Raw genomic sequence first — 16,074 nt, 5'->3', positions numbered from 1 at the left:
TTCTTCAGTTTAGTTACTGAAAGAGAAAATGGACTGTAATAGCCATATAGCTGTTCTACGGGTTTATACTCCTGAACTTCTGTTGTTAGGTATGGACATCTTGAATGTATTTAAAAGAATATCAGAAAAGAAAACCACATCACTCAATATAATTATTATAGCTGTGGTGGCCAATAAAAGGGAGTGAGATACAGAAGGAATACTGTAACATCTTCCTAAAGGTGGTAATATAAAAAAAAATCTGAACTATTCAAGTATTCTTTTAAATAGCAGTATTCCAAAATGAAAACCTGTACTTTTGATGTTTTAATTTACTCCTAAGATATTATGTATGGCATACAGAAGGTGAATTGAAGACTCTCATATGCTGAATTCTAAACCGAATGTCTAAATCTATGGAAAACTCTCAACATAAATAATAAAAAGCATCTAAGACACTCAGAGGGAACTTTCCTGAAGGATTTGGGCCTTGAGCTGCTAAATCCCACTAAAAGTAGGAAGGAAGTCACAAAATCATATGTGCCTGGTTTGAAAGTGGAAATTTATGGATTTAAAGATTTGTGAAAGTCTGCTTATCATCAGAAGAATATTCCTGAGATTTCCATTTTTAATACTGTGCTGGTAATGTTTCCCATTCAGTTGAATATGTTTCAGTGAGCATTCATTTCCCTTCTTTATTTTATGGTTTTTTATGGCATGCTTAAATTAAATACAAGTAATTTATTATGGAAAATTGATGTCTCTTTCTACTTCCATCATAAAACTTCACAGGTGTTTTTTTTTCTCAAAGCAGGTATGGTTTTCAGTCCTTTTTATGAGCTGTTAAGGGAATTAGATCACTCAAATATTTCAGTGTTTTTTGTTGTCAGAATATTCAAACCGGACAAAAATGATTCAAATTAACAGCAGAGAAAATGGATATATATGAGAATTTCTAATTAGGCTGGTAAATTTAGTAGCTAAACAGATTGGTTTTGTAAACTGTATAGATTACATTTTTTAAATATCTGCAGGAGTGTATTTCATAAGAGAGCTGCTTTCTTTTTTTGTTTGATTGTTTGTTTGACTTTCAGGATCTTTCCCGTTGCCTGCCTTTGCCAAATTCTTGTTTATTTACTGTGATTCTGATAGTGCAGTCTGACTAATGGTTAGAAGCTTTTCCATCCAAGCTTTTCCCCTTAACTAAGCAAGGCAGAATGTTGACTTCTCGTTCTTTACAGCAGAGTGAAGTTTTTTCATCACCTTCTCTTATGTTATCCTTCCATAGGGAAGTACCAGTATCATTTGTGGATCTGTTGCTTCCGTGTGTGACAGATTTGCATTGCTTGTACAGGTTTCTGGCATTGGCACGTTCTCTGGGAATTAAACATCTGCTTGTTTCAGTAGGTGCTTTGAACTGTGCAACATAAGAAGACATGTATAAGGCAATAAAATTCATATGGCTAAAGAAGATGCATTTTAAAATTTAAAGGTGATTAGTTATATTGCTTTGTTTAATGCTGTAAGGACCTTCAACACTACAAGCAGCAGCTTGTTTAGAATCACTTCTGTACTGGTATGTATGTCATTAATGAAGAAAAACCTTTAAATTTGACCTACAAAGGCTGTATCTCTACCTTGGTAACAGACTATGTCTGTCTGTCAGGACTGTAGTAGTGAGTGTGATGCAGGTGTTTTTCTATCTGTAGCCTGTAACAGTGCTCAGAAATAACAGCTAGAATGTACACATATAGAAAAATACAGTATTGATGCACTGTATTTGTCCTCTAACTAGTGAAAATGAAAAATTTTACTAGGGTTATGGAATTCCCATGGCAATTAAAAGAATCATTTGAATGCAGAATTATGAAGACAAAATGATACTTTGTTCTCAGAATCAAGCTGCATTGTATATTCTCATTGTGTGTTTGATTTTGCATCTGTTCTGGGAACAGAGCACCAATTTACTGAAATGGGAATTTGCCATGTGGAACAGCTGCAGATAGAAGACCTTGATGGAGTGATGGAGCAAAAAACTTTTCATCCCATTTGTCAGGTTTAAAAAGTGTTAGAGGATGATATGCTTAGGGGGTTGTGCAGTCCATCTTGTTGTGTGTACATATTTAAGGATAACTATGCTAATGATAAAGGGGGAAAAAAAAAGGAGGGATTTGATAGGAATTAATAAATACTGGAGTTATATCCCAGACCTCTTCTGTATCCTCCTGAACCATACTGTCAATGCAAAGAGAATAAACTGCAGCTCGGGCACCTTTCAGAGTTTACAGAATTCATCACGATATTGTTTGAAAACAGGAGGAGATGAACATGTGTCGATGTCCAGCTGTCAGTGATGGCATTGGCAATGGGATGCTGTAGAGCACTGTCTCTGTGACTGGCTTCTGTTCTGTGAGATATGTGCCTTATCTACTTTGAACCTGTAGCTGTGGAGAGTGGGGCTGACGTGCACCCTTGGCAAAGGGCAAGGGGGGGGCCGTGTTGCAGGAGACCACTGGGAATACAGTAAATGAGGAGGCTGGAGGGAGTCCTGATTGTGTGTCTTCCGTTCTTATCCACCTACGGAGGTGGTGTCCTGAAGGCATGGGATTTTTTTTTTTTTTTTTAAACCTAACTGACAACTTGAGGGGGAAAAATAAAAGTAAAAGTGGTTATAGTTCCAAATTATCTAACTCGATTTTTATTCAAACTTGTACATTTTCCTCACTGTCTCTTTGTGCAGAATTGCCTGGGATGTGAACTGGCAAGAGTTCTCCTGCGTGGTTAGGTAACAGATAAGATACACTGGATGTTGTTTGTGCTATTTCGAAGGTGTGACTTCAGTATTTATTTTTGTGAATGATTTAATATGAGCTTGTTTTAAGGATAGGGTAGGTCAACAGTAAGGGAACTTCATATTTAGCTTCTCCATATGCTGAAATTTTTTCACTGTTGCCACCTTGAGAATTTAAGCTGAATGGTGAGAGTGCCTTATTTGTAATTTACACAAGACAAATCAAGTACACAGTCAACACTGATACATCAGCATTTAACTGGGTATTACATAATACAGGCTTTAAAAAAAACTGTTTAGGTTTTCTCTGTACAAGTTTATTTCAAAGACCCAGTCTCAAGTCACTCTGGGATTTTTTTTGAGTTTGCCTTTGTATTTTTTTGTTTGGTGCCTTTTGTTTGTTTGGATTTAGTTTGGGGTTTTTTGTGTTTGGTTTGTTGGTTTTGGTTGTGGGTGTGTGTGTGTGAATGTTTTTTACTTTTTAGTCCCTAAATTTTCTTTTTGTTAGCCATTTAGGACTGGAAGACACTGGATGAACGATTGGCTAAAACTTTTGAGGGGAGAAGAGGATTACACTTTTAAAACTTGTCCTCTCAAAGAAGCCATTAAGACTATTGTGTATGCACAGGAGGTCTTTGCATTGGTAGTGAACTCTGATGTACTCTTTATAGATTTGAGTATATTGGGTGAGATACTCCTTTCATGCTGTGCTCCTGTCCTCCTTCTTCATGAAACAAGCAGTATAAAGCCTGAATAAGTTTTTTTAACAATGGAGAGGGAAAGAACAGACTCACAAATACACAGTAAGCAAAGCGTCATTTCCAGATGACCAAATTACAGCAGGTTATAGATATGCATCCAAAGTGCACTATTGTGGTTACAATCCCAGATTTTTCAGATTTCATAGGATAGTCTGCTTTTAATGCATACATCTTGTTCTGGTGAATAGTAAGCTTGGTGATCTTGCTCATTTTTATTCATAAATTTTCAATTTTTTTGTTTAGTTCATCAAAGAATTACGTGAGCGTTTCTCAGCTGTGTTTAAAATCTGTCATGGGACCAGAAGGATTGACTTCTAATTTAATGAAAGTCCAGTTTGGATAAATATTTATATCCTGCAAGGTTTTATTGTGAGTCTTCTGCATAGTAGTAACTGTAATCCAGGCATAGCCCTTGCTGTCAGTAAAACCAGGAGAAAGGGATCAAACAGATGGGACTTAAGAACAGTTCTGAGCGTGGCATATGATACGTGCACTTAACCATAAGTTAAAAATCTAAAAAGCTAAGAATATAATTTCCCTGATTTAGTTACATGGCTTGTTGTCTAGGCTTTCACAGTCTGACCTAGGTTTTTTAAAATACCAGCCACTCCATTTTGTGTGTTCCCTCTTCTTTTATTGCAGTGGCACTTTTCCAGAGTGCTTCCAATGTGTAAATAAAGCAAGCCCAGAAAATGATTCACTATTGAATAAATTTTAAAAAAAATCATTGATATTACAATATTTCAAGGCTAGTTTTATCAAAAATAATCCATTGTATTAAGCTGACAAGATAACATACAGCTACAACATTTTAAAGGAGGAAGAAGGCTGCACTTGAAATTTAAGATATTTTTCATGTCAAGGGCAATCAACAGACCTCCTGTTGTGAAAATTATCAGTTTATGAGCGTATCTGTAGCACATATCTAGGTTATATTTGCGTAGTTGCACACATCATTATCTGGAAATACCTCTGTCTTTACTTTCATGTTCACTTTAGAAAACCTGAAATGAACTTGAAATACAACATTACAGAGCTCCAAGCTGCTGTTAAGTAACTCTTTAGCAACTTTAATATAGATTTTACATTGCATTATTATTACATCACCTGCTTATTGAGCAGTGCTTTCACAGCCTGTGGTTGCTCTCAGCAGTGTGGTTGTTTCTGTTAGCTCAGATGAAATAGTCTGTGTACCTAAAGTGTTGTGATTGTGTGATCCTGTTCAAAAACTCAGCCTGTAAGAAGTCAGGCAGCTGGAACTCTGGCCAAGAAATCTTTCCCATGGAGTGCACATCCCCAGCATAGAATCAACTCGACTGTGTTCGTATACTCAAGGTAATGCTAGTAAACAATAAATAAGTAAAAAACATTATTGCCTTCAGTAATATCAACATCAAATCTACAGTTTGCCTACCTACGTCTCCCTTTTTTACTGGAAAACATCACACTTTTCTTCTCTAGTTTTAGGTATTTCTTTTCCTTCATAAGAAAAACAAAACCAAAAACCACCAAACCAGAAAACACTCCCAAAACCCAAAGCACTTCTGTGCATTCGCTTTCAGGCTCCTGCCCCTTGAAATTGCAGGAAGAGGTTTCTTGTCTTTGCTGTCAAATACCTCTTTTCTTGTTTTAAACCTTTTTAGATAAGAACTGGGAAGAAAAATGGTTTATAAATATCAGGGTGAAAGCCTTGGTGTGAAGGCCAAGATATCTGTAGGACTCTTACTTGTTACCTTGGTATTCTTGGTACCTAACTTCTTTCGATTATCCAATCTTACATAATTTTTACCAATTGGTCTGAAATTTTTTGCAGTCCACACAGAAGCAATGTGCTCTTTTAATTAGAATCACTTACTCAGAATAAATATTTTGTCTAAATACTAAATTTCACTTATATAAAACCAGTACTTTTTACATTATCCCTACTGTTTTTCTAACAGTCCTTTAAAATGAAACCTTTTCAAATCTGATGCTATGATATAAGAATGCAATAAATAACAAACAGATTTTTAAATTTGAATCTTTTAACTCAGGTTCAATAATGCAGGAACATATGATATTCACATGAAACACTACTGTATTCAGTAACATCTGATTCGTGCTTTCATAATTTAACATTCAGAAGATAGAGGCTCTTGAGAAAGCTTCTTGTCAAAGCACTTCAATTATTGATTAATTTTGGCAGTATCAACACTCCATTTTTACAGTGTTTTTTATTTACAGATTTTCCCCTAGATTATTGCATTTAGCAGATATTTGCCGCCTTCAGTCTGCTGTAACTTCTGTGTGGTAGAAAATACTTTCAGCTTGAAGAATACATAGACATATTTAGTTTTTTGTGAAGATCAGTTACTTTCGAATATCTGCAAAACTAAAGAGTTTCAATGCAGCAGTGTAACAGTCTGCATTTCAAATGTCGTGGTTTCCCTTGATGTGTTTACAAAAGTGCACCCTTCAGCACATGCTTGAGTTTTTGAGTACTGCAGTAAAACAGTGTTTATTACTGTTGTTTCTGTTCAAATAGTATCATTCCTTCAAGCAGCTCTGTGCACCAGAGAAGTCACTGGAAAAACATCTATTATCTATTTATCCCTCTAAAACATTTTCTGAAAACAGTTCTCTATTAGTCTTATTATTTTGGGGAGGATAAATGAGTGTAATGGTAAAAAGAAATACGGAATAAAACAAAGCATCATATTTAATGATAGTTTTAAGTTTCTATTGGGAAGCTGTAGTTTGTACTCAGAGTATTTCAGGTTTTATTTGCTTTCTGCTGAGTACCTTAGGCCAAATTTTCTAATACTTTCACTTTGGAAAAAAAAAAAAATTACTAAATAGTATGATTTCCTAGTTCCTTTTCAGTCTTTTGAAGTTGTGAAAGTTACACTCCTGCTTAAGGTTGTGATGAAGATGCACTTTTCCAGTGGGAGCAATAAAGTAAAAGTCATAATTCTGTACACATAAAATGCATGCCCAGATAATTAAATTACACTCTAAAACACCTGTGATTCATTTGATTTAAACAAATATCCATAAAAGTAAAATAGAATTCTGAGTCTATTTCATCTGATTTGAAATGCTTATTCAAATTAATATTCTTGAAAGAGTTTGAGGAAGGAGAGGAAATAAAGGAGAAATTGTGTAGCTATGCATCCAAGGTTGATGTTGAAGCTTAAGAAAATTAATGTTTTAAACCGGTGTCAGCATGGAATGTTGAAAAGCCATGGAATTAATTTCTCTTTCTGAGAACACTAAAAGACATATATATCTGTTTTCAGTTAATGTAAAATATGGGAAAACACAGTTACAGGCTTAGCACATCCCTCTGCCTACTCTTTTTTTTTTTTTCAAGCCAAACATCTGTAATTAACAGATTATAGTATCTGACGAAACAGTGTTAATTCTTTCATTTATGTATGTACACAGTTATTTCCCAGACATAAGAGAAGTATCCTTTGTTAGGAGAACCAGTAATGTCAGTGAAACAAAAGTGTTTCTGGAAACTTTAAGTAAACTCATCTCCTTCTGGAGGACTGGAAGAGAAAGAGACCAAATTCAGCTCCCTTTGGATTTGGCAAGATCCCTTCAATTGATTGAATCAAGAGTTGGGCTATAACCCTGAATTTTGGTAGAGAGAAGTAAGAAATGGAGTTGGCAGCTCAGCAGCTGAGATAGATTTTTTTGTTTGTTTGTTTTTCTTGAGGCTGCTAATAATTCTTGGGTTTCTTGATTTGGCACCTGAGTGGGAGATTAGGGAGCAGTACTGTGCTAGCATTTATTCTCATGTCTCACTTTTAAGAATACTTAAAGCCAGTGGAACCTTTCATTTTTATCACCACCTTTTCTTGTACCTACACGCGTTTCTGAGGCTGTGTCTTGTCATTTATAGGTTAGCAAAGCATTTCAGTTGTATAGCACATCTCCTCTCGTGGAGATAACTCAAATCCATTCTATACAAAATACAAACTTCCTTTAAGAAAGTTAATCTGTTAATGGAAGAGATTGCCTCTAAACTGCCTCCTGTTTCCTAGTTCTAAAGGAAAATAAGTTGTGATATGTGCAGAAAGCTGTTTACTCAGTACATGCTGTCTGAAACTAAATGCAAGATGAAGAGGTATATTCTGAAAATTAGAAAAATACAAATTGATTAAGTCATTCCCCTGCAAAGGAATATTCTGTTAATTTATAAGAATTGGGGTTTCCCCCTTACTTTCCAAAACCCCCAGTGGAAAAAGGATTGCATGGCTTCTATAGTACACATAAAGTATTTGTAGAAAAGAAAACGAAACCTTAAAACGTATGGGTGCAAATATTGATGGCATATATTGCATCTGTCTTGAAGCTAACGTATGCAAATATTCTGCCATCAAATTCTGCTTCTAAATTAACTTGGAAATGAGTTAGGATTGTTGTTGTTCTTACCTCCCTTAGGCAAGAAAGAATTTGTGAAGTGCATAATGCAGACATCTGATATCCCTCATTTAAATTCTCATCCTTGCCAGTGTCTTAAGTACACTGAAGGCAATAGCATTTCCAATCTAATCCTATCTGCAGACAGTCTCCCAGAAGATCTGCTGGGAAAAAATCTTGCTAGGAGAAGAAATAAACTCTAGACAATTGAGTCCTTTGAATAGAAACAAATGCCAACTGTATCAAAATGCTAAATACCAGAACTTTAATCCACCAGAATTCTAAATTCATCTAAACGAGAAGAACAAACAAAACCACCTGTTTCCTCTATCCTTCACTGCAAAGAAAGCTGTTCTTGCTATCTCAGATAGAAGCAGAGGAAGTGAGGCAAAAATGTGTGGATCGTGTGATGTTATGGAAACTGGGGTATGTGAGATCAGACAGGCAGGTAAACTGTCACGTATGAGGTGTATTAAATGGATAAATATTGTGGTTCTTATCCTGTACCCATTAATGTAGTGTTAAGGAGCGGATGGATTGTTTGAATTTTAAACACGTTCCTTGAAGTTGTTCCAGTGCAGAGGGGTGAACTCTTTAGGGCAACCTGCCAACAGTATATAATAAGAAGTCGATTTATATAAAATGTATTCAGAGATAATGCCAGAAGGTTGTAATGAAACCCCTTTTGGGTTGTGTTTGTGTCTCTTCAGCTACTCTGTGAGACGGCAAACTGCAGTTTTTACAAGAATTGTGCTGTTGAAGAAGGCCAGTGTCAGAAACCTAGAGTAATAACTTCCCTTTTACTTGAGTCAGCATACAAAGCTGTGGTCAAACTCCAAGATGCCTAAGATAGTTGTGCCAATGGTACCTTATTAGTTAAAAATGCAAAGGATAACTAATAAAATTCAAAGGATATATGACAGAGGAGTGCAAAGCCAGAGGTTATCTCTGGAGTTGGTTCTGAAAGACAAGCATCTGCTATAAAGCTATATAAGGCTTTATAAAAATTAAGTTTAAAAACAGTTAAAAATATTTGTCTATTTTGCAGTTTGTATTCTTATGGTAGACATCATGGGAGATTATTATCAGCAAGCAGTTGGAGAAAGCATTTTTTCTTGACATCAAGCTTGTTGAAAGAACAAAGAGGGGATATGTTACTGCCTTTAAATACTTTCTTTTAGCTCTTCTGAAGTTGTAGCTCATGAAAACAGTACAAATGTTTCAAACATAAAAAGCAACTGTCTCTGAATTGTTTCAAAATTTGCAAGAGAAAGGAATTTTGATCACCAGTATTGAAAAATTTTTAGATACTCTTCCATGCTGTTAACAATTTTTCCTGTGTGGCACCTGAAGTTTATGATGTCGTTTATGTGCATAGCTATGACGGGAAAAGTGAGATCTGAAGGGATTTTAGTTTTGGAGGATTTATATAGGAATGCTATTCCAGTAAATAAGGAAGAAAGTTCATTGGTTTTTCCCCTTAAATCTTGATATTATTCAAGCAAATTCAATCCACAGCAGCCAATTCAGAGACAAAAAAAGCAGGAAGATTATCTTTCTTCAGAGACACTTCGATTAATTGCAGATACAATGTCTAATATAGTCTAGGGCAGAATGCTGTTAAAGGGCTATTTATATATTTTTACTGTATTATGTATATAAAATATATAAATTTTCTATTTATATAGTTTCAATGCCTTCCTAGGCACTCTGTGTATGAAATTAAGTATTTATTAGGCTTTGTATCTTGGGAAAATGGAGAGATGCACCATAAATTACGGTTATAGGTTTTGTTTTTGTTTTTGCAGGATGGAAGTCAGTTTGATTTCTAAATATATAGCCTTTTTCTGTTTCTCTACAGATTCCTCCCCATGCTTCACGCCCCCACCACCGTTTCTCATTTTCAATTATATATATGGGAAATTCAAAGGCAGAACTTGTTATTTTCAACTAAAACAACCAACCCACAACCAAACCCAAAACCCTCAGGGCTTTTGGTTTCTTGGCATTTGTAAACCATAGAGGAATAGAGAGCAAAGAGGAAAAGAAAAAATGGTAGAGTTAATTGCTAATGTATGGTATAAAATACATTTCTGTTTTGTCAAGATTCCTAGTAAGTATTTGAGAAAAAGTTGCAAGTTATTGACTAGTGAAAACATGACCAGAAACACTCAAGATTTTTTGTCTTTAAGGCCACTCTTGAGTAGGATGGGAGCCATTCCCAATATCTCTGTTTCAGAGTCCAAATGGAAACTCCAATTTTTGTTATGCATTTACTGAAAATCCTGGTTACCGGTGTCACAGTGTATTAAAAATGTCCATGTGCATTGAACCAGAGGAAGGATTTTGAAGATCATCACTGTGAGAACACTTCTTTTAAGTATCCCTGATTAATACTGAATTTGCAACTACACTAAGGAGAGTATTATATTATTAGAATCACTTTGGTATTTAATTGATGACAGGCATAAAAAAGCAATACATATGGTATGTACCTGAGGAATAAAGCCAACAAAAAACAATCCTTAAAATGTATATTTGTTTGGCATTTTTGAGTCTGATTTTCATCTGTCACCATTATTGGGAAATTTCTTCTCTTTAGAGCTCTGTCATCTTTAGTAGATGTCTGACAGAATCATAGAAAAATGGGCTCAGGAAGGATCTGGGGATGTCATTCGTGGTCACACAAGGGTAGTGAACTTCTGACAGATATTTGTCTGAGTGATCTTTTGTCTTTCCCTTGGAAGGTCTTTTCTGACGTCCAGTCTCACATTTTGTAGCAGAAGTTCAAGCCTGTTACTACTCATTCTGTTCATCGTGCAAACCTCATTGCATTCTTTGTAACTTCTTAATTAAATTTACTGCGTTCTTCACACAATATGCCTTTTTGGAGGCTAACTTTTCCAGTCTTATTTCAGTCTTACCTGAAAAGTGATGCTTTTCAGATCTGGAATTCTTGGTCTACTGAGTTTAAGTAAGTTTAACATATGAAGATGGTTTTACAAAGTTTATACCACTTCTGGGGCAGAATTTGAAGACTGATTCAGTCTCATTAGTGACTGTTGGCTGAAAAAAAAATCCTTGCATTATCATTCTTCAAAATATTTCAAATTGGAATGCTAAAAATTGTTAATAAAGAATGAATGCCTTCAAGTAATAAAATGTTTCATGATATTTTCTTCAAAAGCCCTTGTGAATCAGTTTTATTTTCTCAAAAGGAATTTTCTGCAATGAAAAATTGCATCTATTTAATTAATCGATTTCAACTTACAAAAAGCCCTTTTTTTGGTATCATCCCTCCCCTTGTCCCCTCCTCCCCCAGTTTGTCTTTTTGAACCATTTTTATTTTTTTTTTTGTAGAAGGAAAGCCAACAGTGTTCTGACTGTTAGTTAAAGCTCAGTGGTGACAGTAGTACAGGTGACTGTATTTTTACAACAGAACTCTAAAACATCCAACTTTCAGATCTGTTTTTGCCTGATGGCATGTTCTTCTGCACACCATTAGCTAGTGAAAAATTTCATCTATGTAAAAATCTTATTGTGGAAGGGCAGCAAGAGGAGAAAAGGCAGAATCAAAATAACACCTTTTTTCTAACTTCTCACTGAAGTCTTAAAGCCCAGAGACATGTAATAATGACTTTTAAGTGTTGTGTAGGGTTTTTGCTGTTCCCTCCAAAGTTATATTAGCCACAGGAGGTGACTTGCTTTGATCTTTATGCTACATGTGTTGCTCATCTGTTGTTTTCCAAGGTGATCATCCCTGGAGTAAACGTGTAACTTCCTGTTATATTTTAAATCTCCATTTACACAGAATCAACTCCCATTGGAAGCAAATGTGAGGATACCCATGTATCCTAACATCTTGTCTTTTGTGGTGTAGCTTAGCATGCTGCTTGTGATCTGTGAGTACTCTGATCATGTCCCAAACCTTGTAACTGAGCAAAAATACTACAAATAGGTCAGTGTATACGCTGTGGATGTTTAACACTTGTCAGAAAATCCTTATGGTGTAAGGTCGTTAGTGTGTCTGCTGAAAAGTACTGTAAGACACAGAAGAGCTTTAGTTGGGTGTCTTTAAACAGAGCTTTAATTATGAATAGAGCCATGGTATTTTATTTAATGTGTATATTTTAAATCTCTGAAGAGCATCACAACCAAATTATTTTAATTTATGCTTTCTTTTTTATCAGCATTGATTGTTGAATATAAAATAGAGCTCGAAAGTGCTGCTTTTAAATTTGTATTTTGAACATATCGTTAAACGTTTGCTTATTTATTTGACTCTTGTTGGAAGGTTCAAAGGAAGCACTGAATATTAAATATAAATTGAGTATTAGATCACCACGTTCTTCTAGAAAGATGACAGAACAAAAAATTGGACTTACTATGTCCTACTTTGTCTTCCCTTTGAAATAGATGCAAATAGGAAATTAAGTGTCTCTACACAAATTATTGCCTTTTTAATTGTTGTCTTCTTCTGATGTTAGATCTGAAAGAGAAATTTGTCCTGACCTTGTCAGGTTGTTGGTGTGTGTTGTTTTCTGCACAGCTGTGCTTTATTCTCCTGGTAGGGACCTGCAAATGCTGCAGTTGCCTCCATGGAAGTGCAGAGCCTGCATGGTTTAGGAGGCTGGAGCTGGGATGCAAATTTTCTGCACTATTCAGCTGATTTCAGTAGTCCTGATCAAGGTCTTCTGACTCCACACTACCACAGCGATAATTCATAATAGGAGGAAAATTAAAATTGTCTAGTACACTGTAAACTTTAAATCCACAATAAATCACTGGATTTCTTTTTACAACAAGTTGAAATTACGTGATTTTAATCAGCTGTTACACCTTGAATGGAAACAACAACACAATACGGTGATTGAAATTAAATAAAAAATTTAAAAATTTTGAATTTTTTTTTTGCCCTTTTCAAATAAACATTTTTGTAAAAAGATTAAAAAAAGCAAATTAAAAAATAAAAATTGGTGCATGAAAACTCAAATTATCCAATCATAACTTTCATGGTAGCTATCTTTTGTTCTTGCAGCAAAAATACAGTGAAACCATGAAGACAATATTAAATTTCCTTATAAAGTGTGGATAATTTAAACATATCAGCATATTCAAGGAATAAGTTAGCATTTCATTTTGTAGTGCATGATGTGTCAAGTCTGTAGTTTCAGTTCTTTGGTTGAATACAAGCCATTTAAAGTCTGAGCTGTGATATGATAAGAAGTATGTTGTTGTTAAAGAAATGATACCCTGAAAGCAGATGTAGAGTATAGCTGTGTTGGAACAAAGAAGAACGTTCTGCAAGGTAAATTATAAGACGTTATGGAAGTTTTCTCCAAGCCATATTGGATTGTGTTTTATTTTTAATAAAGCATGATCTGTATTAAAAGCCTTTGTATTTTGAGGAAAGCTGTGTTTATGTGCCAGAATTTATTGTCATTGTGATTTATGTTTAAAACTGTCTGAAAACCTTTTTTCTAACTTTGTTTCCATCAGGTACTCTGTATTTCTTAGAAAACAGCAGTAGTTGTTTTTTTAGTGAGTGTATAAGGTCTTTGCAACAAGTGTTTTGTCTGTCCCTTTCCTGTCTTATGATGTTTTATCCCGAATTCATGGGGCAATTTCCTTTTATTTTTTAAAAGCATCTTACAAAAAAACCTGAAAACAATACTTTTTTGTTGGCTTGATTTTATAAAATGTTTATTGAGGACGGGGGGAAAAACATTCAGAAATGGAATGAAGCCTCAGTTTGATCTTACTGGCTTCAGGAAGATCCCTGCAGACAGGCCGCATTCCTTTGGCTGCATTTCACACAAAAATATGTGAGGTTTTTTTCTCCCCCCCCCCCCTTTTTTTTTTTTGCTATTTTGATTTTGAAAAGTAAAAAGTAGAATAATAAACACAATATCTAAAGTGACAGGAAGCTGAAGTTGATGGGATTGCTGGCAGACTCTTTGATGCTGCAGAGTGGAACTCGGTGTAGGAGCTGCACTTGAGTCAGGCTGCCCCTTTACTTCTGCCCTTCTTCTTTGTATCCCTTTCTATTCATTTCTCTTCTTTCTTTAAGTCCCTCCTGACATTGTTCAGATGGTAGTGAGGTTCTGACTTTCTGGGTCTACTACCATCAAAGTCTGAAGGAGGGCTGTTCTGGATGGAACACTGCTGGTGGACTGTGTTCTGGAGGAATTTTTCAAGTTGCTGTGACTGGAGCTCCCAAAAGGGCTTGTGAGGATGACCAAATCCTAAAAATGAATTTTCTCTAATCTTGTCAGGGAAATACCAGCAAAAGCCTGAAACAGACTTTCACCCCCCACTCCCCTCCAGGGGCAAAAGTTTATTTCAAAGATTGTCTTGACAAAAGAAAAGGTGCATAATGTTACTGGTATAAGGCTGTGGTTGCTGGCTGATGGGCATGGTTAGATCAGCAGAGGCTGCATGCTGATTATTTTTGAGGACTCCAGAAGAAAAGATGGAGAATGAGAATTTTGATTAGTAATCCAGAGAGAACATGGGGAACTAAAAGTAGCATTTGATCCATTAATAACCGAGCAACCATTAAATAAGACTAACTGCCTAAATATAGAGGGTTTTGTATTCAAGCAGCATTGAAGTCTTTATGCACTGAGGAAAATTATGCATAAGAGAGTGTTGTTCATAAATCTGTTGTGTTACTTTCATGCTAAATTGCTGCAGTGTCCATGTGACTCGCTAACCAAAAAACAGTGCAGAAATCATTGGAACTTCATGTTACTGCATTGTCCAGGGTCTACAGAATTTTTTGTCTTTTTAGAACAGTGGTCCATTTGTTTTATATATCATTCAGTGTGTTACAAAAGCTTTCAGCTCTATGCACTAAATCAGTTCATATTACAGAGCAGCAGAAGAACATGACGGTAACTGGTCTGCCAGATTATGTGTCAATGTGAGCTACTGATCTAGTGTGAGAGAGAAAAGCTTTGCCAAAATGGACTCGATAAGCAGAGCATTATTTACATATTGCAGTATTGCTTCAAATTATACAGGATGTTGACAAAAATGATAGTAGTACTGGAGAAGGGAAATAGGGTTTCTTTTTCTCTGTTTGACCATTTTGATCATTGCATTCAGGAAAGAGATGTTTGTCTCATTGTGGGTATCTATAGAGATGAAAAGTCAATACTATTATTTGATTTTTGGAGTGGGGCTGAGGGTTTACCTCTCTACATCGAAACTTTAAAAATGGCCACTGTTCTGGAACTAGGAGTTGCAAACTCAGCAAAACAAATTTCTGTCAAAAAAGCATTAATTTTTTGAACTCAAATGTTTTATTCAAAACACCTCATGCTTACAAAAATTCTTCTAAACTGACAAGCATCAATTTGTGAATGGTTGTGGAGGGCTTATGGTTGCTTTTCCCTCCTTCCCTCAAACATTCCTGGATCCTGGACCTGTTGATTCTGACTGGGGTGTCCCACAGGGCAGGACACCCCTCATTTTGATCAAGTCTTGCTATTTAAGGACAAAAAAAAGACAATACCTGAATGTTTGTGGAAAAAATTTGCTAGTAGTGAATATATCAAAACTTTACTTTGGGTCATACCAATGTCAGTCATTTCCTGAGCTGAACATCAAACTTAATATAAGTAATGATGTTAATGTGTTAAATGTTTAGCCATTATTTACATACCAAATGCCATTAAATATAAACTTAAAATTATTAATAAAATTGAAGTCTTTGAGGCTAAAATGATGAATTATATAGAATTCTCTAGAGTTACTGTAATACCATGTTCTGATTTATGAGTGATTGAGCAAGAAACAACTATCTCCTCTCCCCTCTTGTAGATTTAAGTAGTTACATGTGAGCGTATATTTATCTATCTTAATATTGACTTTGGAGCAAGAGGGTGAAGGATTTAGAAAAATACATCAGTATAAGGGAGGTAACATTTTTCATAGATGTCATTTTCACTGTCTCCTACTTGGAGTAGTTATTACAGCAACCTGTGAAGCTGAATTGGGTTTATGTCTGGTAGATCCAGTGCCTGTGTAATTTTTTTAGGTCACTTGCTTCTGTGTCTTACATCTGCTAGCCCAATTTTGCAAAATTCTCTCCACCCATATTTATTTGGAAATAAAGGCTAACAAGAG

General features: G+C 35.4%; 1 protein-coding gene across 3 annotated transcripts in view; it reads left to right on the top strand.

Moving 5' to 3' along the window:
• Window positions 1-16,074, top strand: part of NRG3 (neuregulin 3) — a 368,049-nt gene that overhangs the window by 147,149 nt on the left and 204,826 nt on the right. The window lies entirely within an intron of this gene.

The sequence above is a fragment of the Pipra filicauda genome, unplaced genomic scaffold, assembly GCF_003945595.2.
Source record: "Pipra filicauda isolate LSUMZ 115617 unplaced genomic scaffold, ASM394559v2 scaffold173_size1550139_pilon, whole genome shotgun sequence".
Taxonomy (NCBI): domain Eukaryota; kingdom Metazoa; phylum Chordata; class Aves; order Passeriformes; family Pipridae; genus Pipra; species Pipra filicauda.
The sequence above is the reverse complement of the archived record's forward strand: the minus strand, read 5'-3'. Positions and strand labels throughout refer to the sequence as shown.